The sequence below is a fragment of the Natator depressus genome, chromosome 5 (assembly GCF_965152275.1).
Source record: "Natator depressus isolate rNatDep1 chromosome 5, rNatDep2.hap1, whole genome shotgun sequence".
In the NCBI taxonomy this organism is placed as follows: Eukaryota; Metazoa; Chordata; order Testudines; family Cheloniidae; genus Natator; species Natator depressus.
In genome coordinates this window covers 49,014,442-49,036,558 of record NC_134238.1, presented here as the reverse complement: position 1 = coordinate 49,036,558, position 22,117 = coordinate 49,014,442, and the positions used below count along the sequence as shown (strand labels likewise).

Sequence of the window (22,117 nt, the reverse complement as noted above, 5' to 3'; positions counted from 1 at the left end):
GGGCTCTGCAATCACAGCCGCCAATTCCTTCAGCACTCTCGGATGTAACTCGTCCGGCCCCGGTGAGTATTCCCGGTGTTGAAGAGCTAGACAACAGGATGGTACAAATGTTAGCACTATCATCAATGGAGCTTTACCAGTGGTAATGAAACAATGGGAGATTTAAAATATAGATATTTAAAGCTAGGTATAGACAAGGCCTGGGAGCCCAATCCATGCATCTGAAGGAAGAATTTTGCTGTAACTCTGTCTTGTCACTCCTATCCCCAGTGGTAGTGATTATTTATTAAATTAATCCACTCTTGCAGGCTGTCTGGGCAGGTAAAAATTTAAATACATCTAAAAACAGTATAATACTTCACTGATTACTCTTCCCACTGTCTTATGGTAGTGGCGTGGGACATCTTTAGTATTGTGCATGAAATACCTTATTGACCTATTTATCCTCACAAACAAGTAGAAAATGGCATATTTTAGTGCGGTAGAGAAGTAAACTGATTCAGCTCATTTCTAGCCATCAGAAGAATGCATTCTTTTTTCCTAACCAGACTCAGTGTCCGTGTTATCATTTAATTAATGAAATGTTGAAATAAATATATAGCCTACTATAGATTGGATGATTCTGAAGCTGAGTCTGAGTCTAGATTTTGTATTTGTCAAATCTGACACATGGCATACAATTAAAAACCTTTTAAATAAGTGAGTTTTGTTTGAGTATAATATAATATGCAAACTATTGTAAATTACCTTATAAAGTTGAAATGTGTACAGCACTGTACACAAAGGAAGACAAGGTGCCTGCCCTGAAGATTTTACAAGCTAAATAATTTAATCAAAATGAAATACAAAAGGAGAGAGAGAGAGAGGTCAAAGCAAAAATTTTTTTTGGTTGAGATTAGAAAATAGATGGGCGATGATGAGGGGAAGAGATGCAGAAAGACTGTTCCAATATCAGGTTCTGGAAAGAAGGCCCTTGTACAAATGGTGGCGAGATGGTAAGAAGAGACTAAGGAGCCAGTGGTAGACAAGAGATCTAATTCGCGTCAAAGACTGTTTACAAACAAACTTGCAGTAGTTTAAGTAAAGGTACGTTTTTTAAACCAGACCAGTTAAACAAGAGCAAATCCCTGTATAGACCTACTGAGGCCAGGTCTACAGTGGTATAGTGTAACTGTTCCGGCATAACTCTGTAGTGTAGATGCAGCCTACAGTGATAGAAGGAGGTTTTCTGTCGCTGTAGGATCACCACTTCATCTAGCGATGGTAGCTAGGTCAACAGAAACATTCTTCTGTCCATCTAGCTACTTCTACACTGGGGAGTTAGGTTAGATTTTTCATACCCCTGAGCACCGTAGCTATGTTTAGCATGCCTTATTTAGGTGTAAGAGTGTCCTATATCCATTTAGCTTAAGTAAAATCCTTACTCACTTAAGCTAAATGAGTATAAGCTGCCTTAAACTGAAATGACTGTGTCTGCACAGGGCTTTCCACTCATTTAACCAACCTGATTTTTAAATAGATTTGAGTTAAACCGGCGCAACTTTCTGGTGTAGACAAGCCCTAAGGTACAGTCGTGGAAATCAGGAGTGACTCCAGTGAACTCCATTGGGTTACAGAATATGAGATCAGCATAAAGGATGAAGGTCTGAATGGCTGAAGGATGTCCATAAACAGTAGTTAACAAAAAGAGGAGGTTTGAACTGTCTCTCAAAATAAATGGAGACCCAAATGAGGTAATTTTAGTATGAGGGTGATGTGATTGCACTTCTTTTTAGGTGCGGAGAAACTGGTCGTCATCAGTATTTTGAAAATACTGCAATCTGGAAAGCTGGGACTTCAGGAGGCCACAAGAAAAAAATAGTTCTAATAATCAAACTGAGAGGAGAGAGTTATTTTGAATGTATTAGTGATCTCTATTTACCAAAATTGACATATTAAATATAAATTAGCTATCTCCATGTAGCACATACGAACATAAGAATCAAACCAATGGTCTAGATAGCCCAGTGTTCTGTTTTCTAACAGTGACCAATGCCAGATGCTTCAGAGGGAATGAACAGAACAATTATTGAGTGATCCATCCCCTATTGTCCAGTCCCAGCATCTGGCAGTTGGAGGCTTAGGGACACCGGTAGCATGATGTTGCATCCCTGACCGTCTGAGCTAGTAGCCATTGATGGATCTGTCCTCTGTGAACTTACCTAATTTTCTTTTGAACCCAGTTACTCTTTTGGCCTTCACATCCCTGGCAATGAGTTCTACAGATTTCTGGTGCATTGTGTGAAAAACTTCCATATGTTTGGTTTAAACCTACTGCCTATGAATTTCATGGGATGACCCCTGGTTCTTGTGTAATGTGAAAGGATAAATAACTCTTCCTTATTCACTTTCTCCACACTGTTCATGATTTTATAGACCTCTATCATTGCCCCCTTAGTCATCTCTTTTCCAAGTTGAACAGTCCAATCTTTTTAATCACTCCTCATATGGAATCTGTTCCATACCCCTAATTACAGTATTTTGTTGTCCTTCTCTGTACCTTTTCCAATTCTAATGTATCTTTTTTGAGATGGGGTGACCAGAACTACACACAGTATTCAAGGTGTGGGTGTATCCTGGCTTTATACTGTGACGTTATTATATTTTCTGTCTTATTATCTATGCCTTTCTTAAGGGTTCCTAACATTCTATTAGCTTTTTTCCTGCTTCTGCACATTGAGTGCATGTTGTCAGAGAATTATCCACAATGACTTCGTGAGTCATAACAGCTAATTGAGACCCCATCATTTTGTATATATAGTGGGATTATGTTTTCCAGTGTGCATTACTTTGCATTTATCAATATTTAATCTCATCTGCCATTTTGTTGTCCAGTCACCCAGTCTGTGAGATCCCTTTTAACTCTTTGGAGTCTGCTTTGAACTTACCTGTCTTGAGTAATTTTTTTATCACCTGCAAACTTTGCCACCTCCCTGTTTACCCCTTTTTTGAGATCATTGATAAATATGTTGAACCGCACTGATCCCAGTACAGAACTCTGGGGGATCTTGCTGTTTACTTCTCTCCACAGTGAAAACTGGCTATTTATTCCCACCCTTTGTTTCCTGTCTTTTAACCAGTTACTGATCCATGAGAGGACCTTCCCTCTTATCCCATGACTGTGTACTTTGCATAAGAGCCTTTAGTGTGGGACCTTGTCAAAGACTTTCTGAAGGTCCAGGTACACTGTATCCACTGGATCACCCTTGTCCACATATTTGCTGGCACCTTCAAAGAATTCTAATAGATTGGTAAGTCATGATTTCCCTTTACAAAAGCCCTGTTGACTCTTCCCCAACAAATTGTGTTCCTCTTTGTGTCTGAGAATTCTGTTTTGTACTATAGTTTCAAACAGTTTGCCTGGTACGGAAGTTAGGCTTACCAGCCTGTAATTGCCAGGGTTGCCTCTGGAGCTTTTTTAAAAAATTGGCATTATGCTAGCTATCGTCCAGTCATCTGGTAGGAAGGCTGATTTAAGTGATATACCACAATTAATATCTCTGTAATTTTATTATATTTGAGTTCCTTCAGAACTCTTGGTTGAATACCATCTGGTCCTGGTGACTTATTACTGTTTAATTTATCAATTTGTTCCACAACCTCCAGTATGTATATATTATGATTGCTTTGAGGACACTATGCAGTGTCTGTATCATGAAATCCTTTCACCTTACTATATTTCCACAACACATGGTCATGGTATACATTTCAAACCATTGTATAAACTTGTTTATGTTGCCGTGGAAGACGGTATTAAGATCTGCCCATTCCATTGATTACAGTGGTTCCGTAGAACTAAAACACCTATTGCCCTGGTATTTAAGTAATGAACAACAATTAATTATTGCACAGTGTGGTCAACCTCCCTTATTTGCGATTGTGGATGTTTAGGTGTTTTATTTTTTGTTTTGCTTCTTTCTTTCCTTCCTTTGTACTTTCTACTTCCTCCCCTCTAGTCTCTCATATTGTGGATTGGTTCTGGGAAAATGCCACTACTAAGGGAAGGCCTCATTAAAGAGGTGCATCTTGCACTTGGCCAAGGTTGAGGTCAACCTTTATATTTTCTGTTAATATGTTCTACAGCTGGAGTCCAGTGTACTTGGAAGACAGGAAAAAACTAAACAGAATATGTGGTGGCAATAAAAAGTTTCCTTATTTGTGAATACTTTTATAAGTATAAACATAAAAACAAGTATTATATTAGAGCACCAGACTGAGATTTAGGAGACCTAGGATGAGATCCTTACCCATGCACAGGCCCCTTTCTACCTGGTAAAAGGGCAGGAACAATGTTACAGGTCTGTAAAAGCCTCAGTTCCATTTGTGGGAGGATTCCCCCCCTAAAGACACTGTGGAAGACAGCAATAAGACAGGTAGTCTTATTGCTGCTGTGGAGGACCCCCCTGAAGGCCAGGTGTAGGGTGGGAAAAGGTAGTGCAGTGGGAGGAATATGTTGGGGGCTGGGGCCGCACATGCAGCCCTGCTAAGATTCTAACTACCACTGCAGCCCACAGGCCAAACCCAAGAAGGTTGTTGTAATTTATATAGGCCCATAGGGCTGTCTAAGTTAAATTGGTGGCCTCTCCAACCCCTGGAGCAGCCCCAGGTTGGGAGAGCATAAAGGTGAAAAAGCTATACAAGCATCACATACTCCCTTCCCCCTCTCCTGGGCTGTCAGTTCTTTGCTGCGCGTCTCAGAGTTGCAACACAGACTCTCACCCCGATCTCTATCATATTTCCACCTTGGCTACTGACTTACCATTTTGCATTGGGCAAAGTCACTTTGCCTCTCATTACCTTTGTATTTTTATCTGTAAAATAGGTACACAAAACTCATCCTCCCTTGTAGATCTTGTGGAAATCGATGGATAAAAAGCACTCTATAAATGCCAAGTATTTTTCATTTTATTACTATTACTCTCGTGGTGATCTCTCCTATTAGTAAGTGGTCATCCCAATTTTGTAGCACTTTGCACATGCTAATATCTACTGTCATTGCATTCTTTCTACCTGTGATATAGAATTGAACCTTCAGAATGGAGATTCTGAATTGCAGATTTTAAGGAATACATTTTCTGAGATAGTGGATTTATGCTATATTAATGGTTCTAAAATGTTATCTCTAGACTACTGGTGGTCTGCAGAGCTGCTGCCATCACAAATCATATTTAGGCAGATTTGATACTAATGTAAATCTCTACAAGTTGCAGGGAGAAGGAATTTAACAAGTAGAAGATGCGAGACATAACCATATGCATTGCATTGCATCAAGTTTATCTATATTGCTACTTTGTTCGTTCATTTATTCTTTTTGTGAAACCAAGCACTAGAGCAGGTGCCACAGGAAAGTTATGGAGTTGGGAGGGTGGTGGTGGTTAACAAGAGGATCTCTGTTTTCAGATATGGTCCACTGTATGAAAAAGCTCGAACCATTATAATATCATACCTAACAGGCAACTGTCAGATATAACTGGAAAAATTTGTAACATTGTGTCATATTGAGCTCTGAAATGCCTCTTAAAAACATCTGTTCAGAGAAGCTACAAAAATGTAATATATCATGTACAGAGGAAATATAGATCAGTGGACATGGAAAACTGAATAAATTCAATGCAATTAACTTTATTGGACTGTCCAGAATATGAGCTTTAATTTAAGAGGATAAAATTCATAGCACATTTGGTTGTGAAGTTGTATAAATCAATTAATTGCTGTCATTTGTCTTGTGGAATCTGCAGCTAGGCAGAATGGAATAAAGGCACCTGAAGTATCCTCTTAGTGGAGTAAAAGTATAGCTTTTACCTTCTAAGTCCCATGTACATTTTTAGACTGCTATATTAGAGAAGTCTGGTTATAATACAGTAGTCCCTTGACATGATATTAACCTAATTTGGTATTGCAGTGCAGAATGAACTCTGCATTAAGCCTTGAGCTTGATATTTTGGGAAAATGATTAAAAACACACTTTGCTCCTATCAGCACTGCGTGACCAAATCTTATTTTAACTTTGTTGGTGGACTATAGTGTTGGAGCCAGATCCCCCAACACAATAGTTTCTCACCGTAGGTTGTCAACATCCCAGCTGAGTCATTGAAACCTAGGGATAAACAGAAGTCAAAAAAACACTTGACATTCTAAAGGAGTAGCAGAATACATACGTTTTTAAAATTACATTGAAAATGTATTTATTTGTATTCTTCCTATTAAACATCAGATTTTACATGACATTAAGACTAAGCACAAGGGTTATAGGCAGCAGAGATGGCTTTAGAATATGATGCTTTTTTTTAGGGCCGTCAAGCGGTTAAAAAATTAATTGCAATTAATTGTGCGATTAAAAAAAATTAATTGCGATTAATCACACTGTTAAACAATAATAAATACCATATATTTAAATATTTGTTGATGTTTTCTACATTTTCAAGTATATTGATTTCAATTACAACACAGAATACAAAGTGTACAGTATTAACTTTATATTTATTTTTGATTACAAATATTTGCCCTGTAAAAAACAAAAGAAATAGTATATTTCAATTCACCTAATACAAGTACTGTAGTGCAATCTCTTTATAATGAAAGTTGAACTTACAAATGTAGAATTATGTACAAAAAAACCTGCATTCAAAAATAAAACAATGTAAAACTTCAGAATCTACAAGTCCACTCAGTCCTACTTCAGCCAATTGCTCAGACAAACAAGTTTGATTACAATTTGCAGGAGATAATGCTGCCCACGTCTTGTTTACAGTGTCACCTGAAAGTGAGAACAGGTGTTCACGTGGCATTGGTGTAGCCGGCATTGCAAGATGTGCTAAAGGTTCATATGTCCCTTCATGCTTCAACCACCATTCCAGAGGACGTGTCCATGCAGATGATGAGTTCTGCCCGATAATGATCCGAAGTAGAGCGAACCAACACATGTTCATTTTCATCACCTGAGTCAGATGCCACCAGCAGAAGGTTGATTTTCTTTTTTGGTGGTTTGGGTTCTGTAGTTTCCGCATTGGAGTGTTGCTCTTTTAAGACATCTGAAAGCATTCTCCATGCCTCTTCCCTCTCAGATTTTGGAAGGCATGTCGGATTCTTAAATCTTGGGTCGAGTGCTATAGCTGTCTTTAGAAATCTTACATTGGTACCATCTTTGCGTTTTGTCAAATCCGCTGTGAAAGCGTTCTTAAAACGAAGATGTGCTGGGTCATCATCTGAGCCTGCTATAACATGAAATATATGGCAGAATGCAGGTAAAACAGAACAAGAGACATACAGTTCTCCCCCAAGGAGTTCAGTCACAAATTTAATTAACACATTCTTTTTTTAACGAGCATCATCAGCATGCAAGCATGTCCTCTGGAATGGTGGCCGAAGCATGAATGGGCATATGAATGCTTAGAATATCTGGCACGTAAATATCTTGCAATGCCGACTACAAAAGTGCCATGTGAATGCCTGTTCTCACTTTCAGGTGACATTGTAAATAAAAAGTGGACAGCATTATCTCCTGCAAATTTTCTCCAGCAGTATCTCCCGTCAATGTAAACAAACTTGTTTGTCTTAGCAATTGGCTGAACAAGAAGTAGGACTGAGTGGACTTGTAGGCTCTAAAGTTTTACATTGTTTCGTTTTTGAGTGCAGTTTTGTAACAAAAAAAATCTACATTTGTAAGTTACACTTTCACAAAAAAGAGATTGCACTACAGTACTTGTGTGAGGTGAATTGAAAAATACTATTTCCTTTGTTTATCATTTTTACAGTGCAAATATTTGTAATAAAATAATTTAAAGTGAGCACTGTACACTTTGTATTCTGTGTTGTAATAGAAATCAATATATTTGAAAATGTAGAAAAACATCCAAAAATATTTAATAAATTTCAATTAGTATTCTATTGTTTAACATTGTGATTAATCGCGATTAATTTTTTTAATCGCAGTTAATTTTTTTGAGTTAATCGTGTGAGTTAACTGCGATTAATCGACAGCCCTACTTTTTTTGACGTTTAAAAAAAACCTCAAAACACCTGGCTAAGATATTTTCAAAGTGACTAGTGATTTTTAAGATGTTTGATTTTGAATTGCCCAATTTCAGAAACCTTTAAATTTCTAATTTTGAAAAAGTGTTGTCCATACTCCCTCTGAAAATCAGACCCTCTTTAAGATATCTCAAATTTGGCATCTCTTAACTGAGGTACTTAAAAATTACTAGACACCAGAAATGAGGTATGATTTTCATGGGGAGGGGGATCAGAACTTTCTGCAAACTGAAAATGTTAGTATGTCTGTGGTTGGACACTTCAAAATGGAGTAACTTATGATGAATAGATTTTTGCACACTATAGAGAATGCTGGTACTTAGTACATTACCTTTCTAAGTTTTAGCTTCTAGGATTCTTAACTTGTCCATCTATGCTCAGAGGTGCACAACTTACTGAAAGTTCTGCTTTCCTAAGAAACAATGTAGCTTGAGACTAATCTTACACATATAATGGTCCAAATCTTTCCAAAATCTTACTTTTTCCTGTTATTACTTGTATTGTGGTAGCACTGAGGAGCGCGGAGGGCCCTTTGTACTAGGCACTGTACGGTTATATAACAAAAAGACAGTTCCTGTCCCAAAGAGCTTACAATTTAAGAATAAGACAGGAGACAGCAACCAGATACAGACAGACAAAGGATAGCACAGGGAAACAATGATACCATTGTCTCATTGTGGGAACACCACTATAGTTAAGGTTGCAGTATTGCATCTGATTATAGGTCGACCTCTAAGTTCTCTAAAATGGACATGCTTAGTTAGATTTCTTTAAAATTTGGTGTGCCTCCTGGGAGTGTAGGGAAGTGTTAACCCTGGTCTACACTACGAGTTTAGTTCGAATTTAGCAGCGTTAGATGGATTTAACCCTGCACCCGACCACACAATGAAGCCATTTTTGTCCACTTATTGGGCTCTTAAAATCGATTTCTGTATGCCTCCCCGACAAGGGGATTAGTGCTAAAATTGACATCACTGGGTCGAATTTGGGTTAGTGTGGATGCAATTCGACAGTATTGGCCTCCGGGAGCAATCCCACAGTGCTCTGTTGTGACCGCTCCGGACAGCACTCTCAACTCGGATGCACTAGCCAGGTACACGGGAAAAGCCCCGCAAACTTTAGAATTTCATTTCTTGTTTGGCCATCGTGGCATGACCACACACAGCTCATCAGCAGAGATGACCATGGAGTCCCAGAATCGCAAAAGAGCACTAGCATGGACCGAACAGGAGGTACTGGATCTGATCGCTGTATGGGGAGATGTATCCGTGCTATCAGAACTCTGTTCCAAAAGACGAAATGCCAAAATATTTGAAAAAATCTCCAAGGGCATGAAGGACAGAGGCTATCACAGGGACCTGCAGCGGTGCTGCATGAAACTTAAGGAGCTCAGGCAAGCCTACCAAGAATCCCAAGAGGCAAACGCCCGCTCGGGGTCAGAGCCCCAGACATGCTGCTTCTATGATGAGCTGATGAGCTGCATGCAATTCCAGGGGGTCCCCCTACAACTACCCCACACCTGTACGTGGACTCCTGCAAGGGAGTCTCTCGCAACAGGGATGAGGATTTGGGGGACGAGGAAGATGATAACGCATACCAGGCAAGTGGAGAAACTGTTCTCCCCGACAGCTAGGAATTGTTTATCACCCTGGAGACAGTACCCTCCCAACCCGGGCTCCTGGACCTTGAGGGCGGAGAAGGCACCTCTGGTGAGTGTACCTTTGTAAATATAATATACGGTTTAAAAGCAAGCGTGTTTAATGATTAATTTGCCCTGAAGACTTGGGATGCATTCGCGGCCAGTACAGCAACTGGAAAAGTCTGTTAACGTGTCTGGGGATGGAACGGAAATCCTCCAGGGACATCTCAATGAAGCTGTCCGGGAGGTACTCCCAAAGCCTTTGCAAAAGGTTTCTGGGGAGGGCAGCCTTATTGCATCCTCCATGGTAGGACACTTTGCCACGGCAGGCCAGTATCACGTAGTCTAGAATCATTGCATAACAAAGCATGGCAGCGTGTGGTCCCGGTGGTTGCTGGCATTCAAGCAACATCCATTTTTTATCTCTCTGTGTTATCCTCAGGAGAGTGATATCATTCATGGTCACCTGGTTGAAATAGGGGAATTTTATTAAGGGGACATCAGAGGTGGCCGTTCCTGCTGGGCTGTTTGCCTGTGGCTGAAAAGAAATTATCCCTGCTGTTAGCCATGCGGTTGGGGAGGGGTGAAGCGATCATACCAGAGAATTGGGGTTCGGGGGAGGGGGTTAGTTGGGTTTGTGCTGCACATTAACCCGAAAACATCAGACCCTCTTTTTAAATGGCAAATGTGTCTTTTTCAATTTTAATCTCCCTTTTTTTCCTCCCGCAGCTGCAAATCTTTCAATGCTGCGACTAGCATCTCCGTCACAGAGGCTAGCGCAGATAAGAAGGCGAAAAAAATGCACTCTTGATGAAATGTTCTCTGAGCTCATGCTGTCCACCCAAACTGAAAGAGCCCAGCAGAATGCGTGGAGGCAGACAATGGTAGAGTCCAGGAAAGCACAAAATGAATGCAAGGACAAGTGGCAGGAGCAACAGGAGAGGTGGCAGGATCAAGAGCAAAGGTGGCAGCAGCATGATGAAAGGAGGCAGGATGCAATGCTGAGGCTACTGGAGGATCAAACTGATATGCTCTGGCATATGGTTGAGGTGCAGGAAAGGCACAGACCGCGACTGCAGCCCCTGTGTAACCAATTGCCCTCCTCCCCAAGTTCCACAGCCGCCTCACCCAGATGCCCAAGAACGCGGTGGGGGGGCCCCTCCGGGCACCCAACCACTCCACCCCAGAGGGCTGCCCAAGCAACAGAAAACTGGCATTCAATAAGTTTTGAAGTGCAGTGTGGCCTTGTCCTTCCATCCTCTCCTCCTCCCCCACTCCTCCCGGGCTACCTTGGCAGTTATCCCCCCATTTGTGTGATGAATTAATAAAGAATGCATGACTTTGAAACAACAATGACTTTATTGCCTCTGGAAGCGGTGATCGAAGATGGGAGGGGAGGGCAGTTGGCTTACTGGTCGAAAGAATAGTAAATATGGCAGGCGACCAGCTTGGCTTAATGGTGAAATCCTAGCGGATCTTAAACATAAAAAAGAAGCTTACAAGAAGTGGAAGGTTGGACATATGACCAGGGAAGAGTATAAAAATATTGCTCGGGCATGTAGGAAAGATATCAGGAGGGCCAAATCGCACCTGGAGCTGCAGCTAGCAAGAGATGTCAAGAGTAACAAGAAGGGTTTCTTCAGGTATGTTGGCAACAAGAAGAAAGCCAAGGAAAGTGTGGGCCCCTTACTGAATGAGGGAGGCAACCTAGTGACAGAGGATGTGGAAAAAGCTAATGTACTCAATGCTTTTTTTGCCTCTGTTTTCACTAACAAGGTCAGCTCCCAGACTGCTGCGCTGGGCATCACAGAATGGGGATGAGATGGCCAGCCCTCTGTGGAGATAGAGGTGGTTAGGGACTATTTAGAAAAGCTGGACGTGCACAAGTCCATGGGGCCGGACGAGTTACATCCGAGAGTGCTGAAGGAATTGGCGGCTGTGATTGCAGAGCCCTTGGCCATTATCTTTGAAAACTCGTGGCGAACGGGGGAAGTCCCGGATGACTGGAAAAAGGCTAATGTAGTGCCAATCTTTAAAAAAGGGAAGAAGGAGGATCCTGGGAACTACAGGCCAGTCAGCCTCACCTCAGTCCCTGGAAAAATCATGGAGCAGGTCCTCAAAGAATCAATCCTGAAGCACTTACATGAGAGGAAAGTGATCAGGAACAGTCAGCATGGGTTCACCAAGGGAAGGTCATGCCTGACTAATCTAATCGCCTTTTATGATGAGATTACTGGTTCTGTGGATGAAGGGAAAGCAGTGGATGTATTGTTTCTTGACTTTAGCAAAGCTTTTGACACGGTCTCCCACAGTATTCTTGTCAGCAAGTTAAGGAAGTATGGGCTGGATGAATGCACTATAAGGTGGGTAGAAAGCTGGCTAGATTGTCGGGCTCAACGGGTAGTGATCAATGGCTCCATGTCTAGTTGGCAGCCGGTGTCAAGTGGTGTGCCCCAGGGGTCGGTCCTGGGGCCGGTTTTGTTCAATATCTTCATAAATGATCTGGAGGATGGTGTGGATTGCACTCTCAGCAAATTTGCGGATGATACTAAACTGGGAGGAGTGGTAGATACGCTGGAGGGGAGGGATAGGATACAGAAGGACCTAGACAAATTGGAGGATTGGGCCAAAAGAAATCTGATGAGGTTCAATAAGGATAAGTGCAGGGTCCTGCACTTAGGATGGAAGAATCCAATGCACCGCTACAGACTAGGGACCGAATGGCTAGGCAGCAGTTCTGCAGAAAAGGACCTAGGGGTGACAGTGGACGAGAAGCTGGATATGAGTCAACAGTGTGCCCTTGTTGCCAAGAAGGCCAATGGCATTTTGGGATGTATAAGTAGGGGCATAGCGAGCAGATCGAGGGACGTGATCGTTCCCCTCTATTCGACACTGGTGAGGCCTCATCTGGAGTACTGTGTCCAGTTTTGGGCCCCACACTACAAGAAGGATGTGGATAAATTGGAGAGAGTCCAGCGAAGGGCAACAAAAATGATTAGGGGTCTAGAGCACATGACTTATGAAGAGAGGCTGAGGGAGCTGGGATTGTTTAGTCTGCAGAAGAGAAGAATGAGGGGGGATTTGATAGCTGCTTTCAACTACCTGAAAGGGGGTTCCAAAGAGGATGGCTCTAGACTGTTCTCAATGGTAGCAGATGACAGAACGAGGAGTAATGGTCTCAAGTTGCAATGGGGGAGGTTTAGATTGGATATTAGGAAAAACTTTTTCACTAAGAGGGTGGTGAAACACTGGAATGCGTTACCTAGGGAGGTGGTAGAATCTCCTTCCTTAGAGGTTTTTAAGGTCAGGCTTGACAAAGCCCTGGCTGGGATGATTTAACTGGGAATTGGTCCTGCTTCGAGCAGGGGGTTGGACTAGATGACCTTCTGGGGTCCCTTCCAACCCTGATATTCTATGATTCTTACAGGGAAGTAGAGTGAACCAAGGGGGCAGGTTTTCATCAAGGAGAAACAAACAAAACTATCACACCATAGCCTGGTCAGCCATGAAACTGGTTTTCAGAGCTTCTCTGATGCGCAGCGTGCCCTGCTGTGCTCTTCTAACCGCCCTGGCTTTGCGTAATCAGCGGCCAGGCAATTTGCCTCAACTTCCCACCCCGCCATAAATGTCTCCCCCTTACTCTCACAGATATTGTGGAGCACACAGCAAGCGGTAATAACAATGGGAATATTGGTTTTGCTGAGGTCTAACCGAGTCAGTAAACTGCGCCAGCGCACTTTTAAACATCCAAATGCACATTCGACCACCATTCTGCACTTGCTCAGCCTATAGTTGAACAGCTCCTGACTATTGTCCAGGGTGCCTGTGTATGTCTTCATGAGCCATGGCATTAAGGGGTAGGCTGGGTCCCCAAGGATATCTATAGGCATTTCAACATCCCTGATGGTTATTTTCTGGTCTGGAAAGTAAGTCCCTTGCTGCAGCTGTTCATGCAGAGCAGAGTTCCTGAAGATGCAAGCGTCATGTACCTTTCCCGGCCATCCCACGTTGATGTTGGTGAAACGTCCCTTGTGATCCACCAGTGCTTGCAGCACCATTGAAAAGTACCCCTTTCGGTTTATGTAGTGGCTGCCTTGGTGGTCCAGTCCCCAAGATAGGGATATGTATTCCGTCTGTCGCCCCACCAGAGTTAGGTAATCCCATTGCAGCAAAGCCATCCACTATGACCTGCACATTTCCCATAGTCACTACCCTGGATAGCAGCAGCTCAGTGATTGCACTGGCTACTTCGATCACAGCAGCCCCCACAGTAGATTTGCCCACTCCAAATTGATTCCCGACTGACCAGTAGCTGTCTGGTGTTGCGAGCTTCCAGAGGGCTATCACCACTCAGTTCTCAACTGTGAGGGCTGCTCTCATCCTGGTATTCTTGTGCTTCAGGGCAGGGGAAAGCAAGTCACAAATTTTCATGAAAGTGCCCTTACGCATACGGAAGTTTTGCAGCCACTGGGAATCATCCCAGACCCGCAACACTATGCAGTCCCACCAGTCTGTGCTTATTTCCTGGGCCCAGAATTGGCGTTCCACGGCATGAGCCTGCCCCATTGCCACCAGGATGGCCAAATTGCAGGGGTCCGTACTTTGAGAGAAGTCTGTGTCCATGTCCTCATCACTCTTGCCACCGCGCTGCCATCGCCTCCTCGCCTACTTTTGCAGGTTCTGGTTCTTCATATACCGCATGATGATGTGCGAGGTGTTTACAATGCTCATAACTGCCGCAGTGATCTGAGCGGTCTCCATGCTTGCACGTGGTATGGCGTCTGCGGGAGAGCAGGGGAAGCGGTTGTTCAATGATGATGGTTTGCAGACCTACTGCACCGTCTGCTGCCAGGATACAACAGCTGAGCAGGCTGCACGCTTGCCATGGTATGGTGAGACAAGAGCAGACAAGCAGAGTTGTAGTGGAAGCGGCCCTGCGAGACCACCAGGAGAGCAGAGTGGCAGCGGAAGCGGTGGATGATGACGGTCATATAGAGGATCTGCGAGGTGGAGTCATAGCAGCAGGAGAGCAGAGTGGCAGCAGAAGTGGTTGTTCGATGACGATGGTTTGCAGTCCTACTGCACTGTCTGCTGAAAGCAGTATGGCTCCTGCACGGAAAAAAGGCACAAAACGATTATCTGCCATTGCTTTCACGGAGGGAGGGGCGACTGATGACACGTACCCAAAACTACCCGCGACAATGTTTTTGCTCCATCAGGCATTGGGAGCTTAACCCAGAATTCCAATGGGCGGCAGAGACTGTGGGAATTGTGAAATAGCTACCCACAGTGCAACGCTCTGAAAGTCGACGCTAGCGTTGGTACTGTGGACGCACTCTGCCGACTTAATGTGCTTAGTGGGGCCACACAATTGACGGTATAAAATCACTTTCTAAAAAATCGACTTCTATAAATTTGACCTAATTTAGTAGTGTAGACATACCCTTAGTGATCCAAATTTGGGGTCATTTGACCAAGGGGTTCCTGAGTTACAGGCTCCCCGCCTCAAAAAACAAACAAACAATTTCCTTCTGCTGCCTTGTACTGTTAAACTGAGAGGTGCTAATGACTGTGCACCCCAGCTACACTGCAGCCCTAGCTCTGCCAGTACACCCCAACATTTCATGAAAGCTATAAATAAGTGTTGGAGGAACATTAGTTAGGAAACTGGAGGGTTCATGCCTGACCAGAAAATGTATACTTTATGGCATAGAAACATTGCAAACTCTGCCACCTCAGTGTTTCTCAGAGATGGGGTGCATTTACTGGACAGAGGTCAGAGGATCTCTGTCTCAAACATATAACTGTCAGTATTCTGGAACAGAATCCCTGTCTGTGAATTTCTCTTGCCAGCCCAGCCACAAACTTCACCCTCCAACCATTGTGAAACACTGGCAGGAACACCATTTCACTGTAATGTAGTTATCCTTCTTTCCAGGCACTGCATGTGAGTCAGGTTATAGGAGAGGGAAAGAAACAGCAACAGAACCATTTGTGTACAAGGGAGTGAAGACTTTAGGAAGATGCATTCCTTGCTTATGGTGGGGAGGCCTGGGTTCAGTAGTGGGAAGGGGCCAGGTTGGAGGGAGATGCATTCATTGGTCAGGGGTATGGCTGGGGAGATGTGCCTAAACAGGGCTGGTGGGGCCCAGCTTGGGTGGATACGTAGGTAGGGTGTGTGTGTGTGTGTGTGTGTTAGGAGAAGGGGAGGGCAACTGGCTCAGTATGCAAATTGCAGAATGTGATATGTACAACTGCCTAAATGACTACTAACTCCTACCAACAACATATCTTTTCATGTTAAACAAAAAACCCTAGGAAATTCAATGGCAAAAAGCTACATTATCACAGAGTCATGGTTGCTTGGTGGTATGTTGTTCCCTTGCAGAATGCTGAGTTGAGCAAAACTAAAATTCTGAAAACCAGGAAATGCACAGCTAAGGTTGCCAATACAACCTTAACTCTTCCGTCTTTCAGCAATGCCCCAGTACACCCCATTAACATACATACCTTTATTCTGCCGGTCCCACGCTTGCTGAAATGTACAAACTCTTCACATCTTTTTACAACGTATTCACTCTCACCTACAGGATTCTATCTAATATTATCGGAAGACAAAAAAGGTTGGGGGAGGAAAAATGTTGCCCCCACCACCTTCCCTCTGCCAACAATGCCTGACTATGTATATAGCACGTATTCACGGTGGCCCTTTGCAGTCTAAGATTTGGGAGGCTTCATATCCTGGCATACACTCACACACTTAGCCAACTACCCAGAAAAAATACCAAACATGTACAATTTAAGAACTATTTTAGTCTTTTATAGCTTCCTCATTCTGAGCTGAGAGATGTGATTCCTAGCTCATGCAGATGGACCTGTTTTAGTTCCACTTGAACTAGCATGATACAAATAGCAATACAGCTAGGGTAATATGGGCAGTGGCTCAGGCTAGCCATCCAAGTACATATCTAGGGGATCCAGGGAGGTTTGTACTCGGGCAGCATGTCTGATTCGCTGCCCTTGCCACACTGGCTGTGCTGCTATTTTTAGTGCAGCAGTTCTCAAACTGTGGGTTGGGACCCCAAAGTGGGTTGTGAACCCGTTTTAATGGGGTTGCCAGCAGTGTTCCCTCTAATTTTTCCCACCCATGTGTGGAATGAATTGTTATGTGTACCAATATGGAGGAGATGTGTGACACATCACCTGCATATTGGTGCTCATAACAAAATTAATGGGGGGCTGAGGCCAAGGGGTTCAGAGTGTGGGAAGGGGCTCAGGGCTGGGGCAGAGGGTTGGGATGCAGGGGAGTGAGGGCTTTGGCTGGGTGTGCAGACTCTTTTGTGGGGCTGGGAATGAGGGGTTTGGGGTGCAGGAGGGTGCTCTGCCTAGACTCCCCCCAGCTCTCTCTCACTGTGGCAGCTCTGGGGCTGGGGCTGCAGGATAGGTGCCCCGTCCCCATCCCCAGCAGGTCTGGGCTGGGGCTGGGTTCAGGCCTGGGGCCGCGGTGCTCCAGCTGCGCCTGGGGCTGGGCTGGGCCACCCCAGCCGTGGCAGGGCCGGGCTGCAGCAGAGTTGGGGCTGGTGGAAGGACGCCCTGGCTGTGGCAGGTTGGGGGCTGGGCTAGGTTGGGGTCGGGGGAGGGGTGCCAAGCTGGTCCCCGGGGGGGTTCCCTGAGCGCCTGCACAGCACTAAATAGGCTGCTGTGTGGCTGCGCAGCTTACAGGGAATTTAGGACGCATGGGCTGGCGTTAGACTTCCTGGGGCCTGGGCCTGAAGCTGAAGCCCCACTGCCCAGACCCAAAGTTGAAATCCAAGCCCTACCATCCGGGGCCAAAGCTGAAGCCAGAGGGCTTCGCCCTGGGTGGTGGGGCTCAGGTTACGGACCCCCTGCTTTGGTCCCTCTGCCCGGGGCAGCGGAGCTCAAGTGGGATCAGGTTTCGGTCCTCACCCCTGGAGTCGTGTAGTAATTTTTGTTGTCAGAAGTGGGTCGCGGTGCAATGAAGTTTGAGAACCTCTGTTTTAATGTGTTAGCTTGAGCAGAGCTAGTGCAGTATGTCTACATGAACTCAGAATCATACCTCCTAGCTCAAATGTAGATGTATCATTACTCACAGGATACTGTCTCAACCTACACTTTCACTTAACCATCATTAAAGCATTAGAATCTTCTTATAGTCCTCCACGCTGCTGACAGTGTCCTTTGTAATAAAAGCCCTATGCCTTGACAAAACCTAAACAATTTTTCATAGAAATGATGCATACTTCATCCTGAAGGTACAAATGCATCTCTTCCTTTTCCTCACAGACGAGAGGATGCAAAACATAGATCCTCATATCACAATCACAGCTTTATCTCCCACCTCAAAGTAATCCACAGATCTTGCAAATACACCTCGCCCATGCAGAGCTAACTACTGCTTCCACTGTTCTCTACAGCTATACCTGATACTAACCACAATTAGTGTACTTGGAGTGTATGTGAACAATAAATGCTTAGACTGCTCTCACATTTGTAATTGTAAATGGGGAATCATCAATGAACAGGTATGTTTCTAATGGGGCCCCACAGGGATCAGTTCTTGGCCTTATGCTATTTAACATTTTTATCAATACCTGGAAGAAAACATATTCCAGCTTGCTACTGACAACACACTTTGTAATAAAATCCCTGTGCCCTGCTAATTTATATAATGTACACAATTCTGCATTGAAATGATGCATATTGGATCCTTAAGGTACACATGCAGCTCTTCCCTTTGCTCACACACATCAGTGGGTGCAAATGATTGATTTCCTCATGTAATAATCACAGCTCTGCCTCTGTAACACACTTCAATACAGAGGCTACGTGTGGCGTGAGGCACGTCGGTTCATGTCCGCCCCCCTCCCCCTGATCTCTACCTTCTATTAAGCAAGCATCCACCAGCACTGGGGGGGCTTGCAAGGTGGAGCCATCACAGTCCAGTGGGCTCAGCGGGAGCAGCTGAGTCCTGGGGCTCTCCATGGAGGGACCATCCAGCTGGGCAGCACATTGAGGCTGGGCAGGGCCTTAGGATAGGCAGTGGTAGCAGGTGGGGCAGGGCTGTTCCTGATGTCCAGCAGCGGGGAGCTGGGCTGTGGGTGGGAACCAGCAGATCCATCCCCACCTTCCCTGAACCAGCCACGGGTGCCGGGCTCTACAGGGGCTTCAGTGGCCACAAAGCCCAGCCAGAGGTGGCTCAGCAGAAGAGTGCTCCTTCTGCATGTGGCAGCTGCCTCGGGCACAAAGCCTAGGGGATGAAGCAGCCCCACGGTCCCTAGGGCCTGGGCCTAGCGGGACGGCAGAGGGGCAAAGAGGGCTTTAAGCCCCTGCCTAGGGGGCTCCTGTAGAATCTGCAAGTTTGGGGCAGGAACAAGCTGGAAATCGCTTCCCTCCCAACTCCAGCACTTATCTGAGGGGTGGAGAGGCTCCCCCGTTAGCTGCTGTGCGGGGCTCCAGGAGGCTCTGGCATAGGCAGAGCTCGGTTCCTTCTGGGCAGTGCCCTGTGTGGAAGGGTCTTGGGCTTTCCTGGGTGTCAGGCCAGCCAGAGGCAGCAGGGAAGGAAGGAGCCCGCTCTCCAAGCCGCAGATGTGCTTAGCGCTGCTGCCAAGGGCTGGTTCTCCACACAGCGCTGGGAGCATGACATGTCCCGCTGGGGGTTTATGGAGGAGCAGAGGTTTATGGAGGGGGTTTATGGAGGGGCTGGGGGGTGAAGGGGCAAAGCGGGGAGGGGACAGCAACAGGGGGAGCTGGGGGATGAGGCAACAAGGAGAGGAGCATGCAAAGGACCGATGGGTGGGCAGCAGAGGCGAAACATGGGGCAATCGAGTGCCCCCCATTATCAACACTTACGCATTGTCTCTGCTTCAGACAGACATTGAAATAGGCTTTGCTGTAAACTGTTAAACATTCACTATGTAAATAGTGAAAACAACTATATTAAATTAGTATTTCTACTTATTTACAAACACTTATTCATCCATTCAATGAGCTCCATTTATCTTGGGGGCAGGGAAACAATAAATTTGTTAGTCTCTGAGGTGCCACAAGTACTCCTTTTCTTTTTGCGGATACAGACTAACACGGCTGCTACTCTGAAACCTGTCAATTACTATTTTATAATCCTCTGCATATTCAGTTTCTGTCTGTTTCATTATTAGTCATTTTTTGTGGCCCTCTTCTTAGTTCTGGAGTTTGGACTAAGAACTAACTCATAAATGAATAAAATAAATACATAGTAGAATGCTTTGTATAGTGAATAATATTCATAAGCCCAGCAAAAATTATATTAAAATCTTTAAGAGTCTAACAGAAAATATTGAAAACTCACAGTTCAAAGTAGGGATGACAATGAATTTCCTTAATAGGTCACTATTTGAGAATCCCTGATTCATTTTGTAAGAGGTATATTCATATGTAATTGCGAACTGGATGGGTAGCACTGGGGAGCTCTGTCCAGTTTAGTTGAAGCTGCATCAGCTCCCAATTTGTCTGCATATTGAGTTTTTAGGGCTTTCTTGCACTGATGTAGAAACAATGATCTAGCTATGTTTGTGCAAGATCCTAATATAATGGAGTCCTGGTCCACGACTAAGGCACCTAGGCACTACAGTAATACAATAATAATAATAATTAATAATTGTATAGATACACTGGTATAAAAAATACAAGGTAAATTGTAACAACAAAAATCACTTTCTACACTGGTGCAACACATCTATAAGAAAAGGAGTACTTGTGGCACCTTAGAGACTAACAAATGTATTTGAGCATAAGCTTTCGTGAGCGACAGCTCACTTCATCGGATGCATTCAGTGGAAAATACAGTGGGGAGATTTATATACATAGAGAACATGAAACAATGAGTGTTACCATACACACTGTAACAAGAGAGTGATCACTTAAGGTGAGCTATTACCAGCAGGAGAGCAGGGCAGGGGGGGAAAACCTTTTGTAGTGCTAATCAAGGTGGGCCATTTCCAGTAGTTGACAAGAATGTCTGAGGAACGGGGGGGTGGGGTGGGGTGGGGTGGAATAAACATGGGGAAATAATTTTACTTTGTGTAATGACCCATCCACTCCCAGTCTTTATTCAAGCCTAAGTTAATTGTATCCAGTTTGCAAATTAATTCCAATTCAGCAGTCTCTCGTTGGCGTCTATTTTTGAAGTTTTTTTGTTGAAGAATTGCAACTTTTAGGTCTGTAATCGAGTGACCAAAGAGATTGAAGTGTTCTCCGACTGGTTTTTGAATGTTATAATTCTTGACGTCTGATTTGTGTCCATTTATTCTTTTACGTAGAGACTGTCCAGTTTGACCAATGTACATGGCAGAGGGGTATTGCTGGCACATGATGGCATATATCACATTGGTAGATGTGCAGGTGAACGAGCCTCTGATAGTGTGGCTGATGTGATTAGGCCCTATGATGGTGTCCCCTGAATAGATATGTGGACACGGTTGGCAACGGGCATTGTTGCAAGGATAGGTTCCTGGGTTAAAAGAAAAGGAGTACTTGTGGCACCTTAGAGACTAACCAATTTATTTGAGCATAAGCTTTCGAGAGCTACAGCTCACTTCATCAGATGCATACTGTGGAAAATACAGAAGATGTTTTTATACACACAGACCATGAAAAAATGGCTGTTTATCAGTACAAAAGGTTTTCTCTCCCCCCACCCCACTCTCCTGCTGGTAATAGCTTATCTAAAGTGATCACTCTCCTTACAATGTGTACGATAATCAAGGTGGGCCATTTCCAGCACAAATCCAGGGTTTAACAAGAACGTCCGAGGAACAGTGGGGGGGGGGGGGGAGGAATAAACAAGGGGAAATAGGTTACTTTTTATAATGAATCAACCATTCCCAGTCACTATTCAAGCCTAAGTTAATTGTATCCAATTTGCAAATTAATTCCAATTCAGCAGTCTCTCGTTGGAGTCTGTTTTCGAAGTTTTTTGGTGAAGGATAGTCACTTTGATATCAGAAATTGAGTGACCAGAGAGATTGAAGTTTTCTCCGACTGGTTTATGAATGTTATAATTCTTGACATCTGATTTGTGTCCATTTATTCTTTTACGTAGAGACTGTCTCTAAGGTTAGTCTCTAAGGTGCCACAAGTACTCCTTTTCTTTTTGCGAATACAGACTAACACGGCTGTTACTCTGGTTCCTGGGTTAGTGGTTCTGTTGTGTGGTGTGTGGTTGCTGGTGAGTATTTGCTTCAGGTTGGGGGGCTGTCTGTAAGCAAGGGCTGGCCTGTCTCCTAAGATCTGTGAGAGTGATGGGTCGTCCTTCAGGATAGGTTGTAGATCTTTGATGCATTGGAGAGGTTTTAGTTGGGGGCTGAAGGTGACAGCTAGTGGCGTTCTGTTATTTTCTTTGTTGGGCCT

At 44.2% G+C, this 22,117-nt stretch overlaps 1 protein-coding gene across 5 annotated transcripts in view; it reads left to right on the top strand.

Annotated features, from left to right (window-relative positions):
• Window positions 1-22,117, top strand: part of TNPO1 (transportin 1) — a 170,173-nt gene that overhangs the window by 3,408 nt on the left and 144,648 nt on the right. For 2 of the 5 annotated variants that reach the window (XM_074952753.1, XM_074952755.1), the window contains exon 2: window positions 3,120-3,290. The exons of the other annotated variants lie outside the window; for them this stretch is intronic. The gene's annotated coding sequence lies outside the window, so the exon portion shown is untranslated. The remainder of the gene's footprint in view (window positions 1-3,119; window positions 3,291-22,117) is intronic. 5 annotated transcript variants of the gene reach the window in all.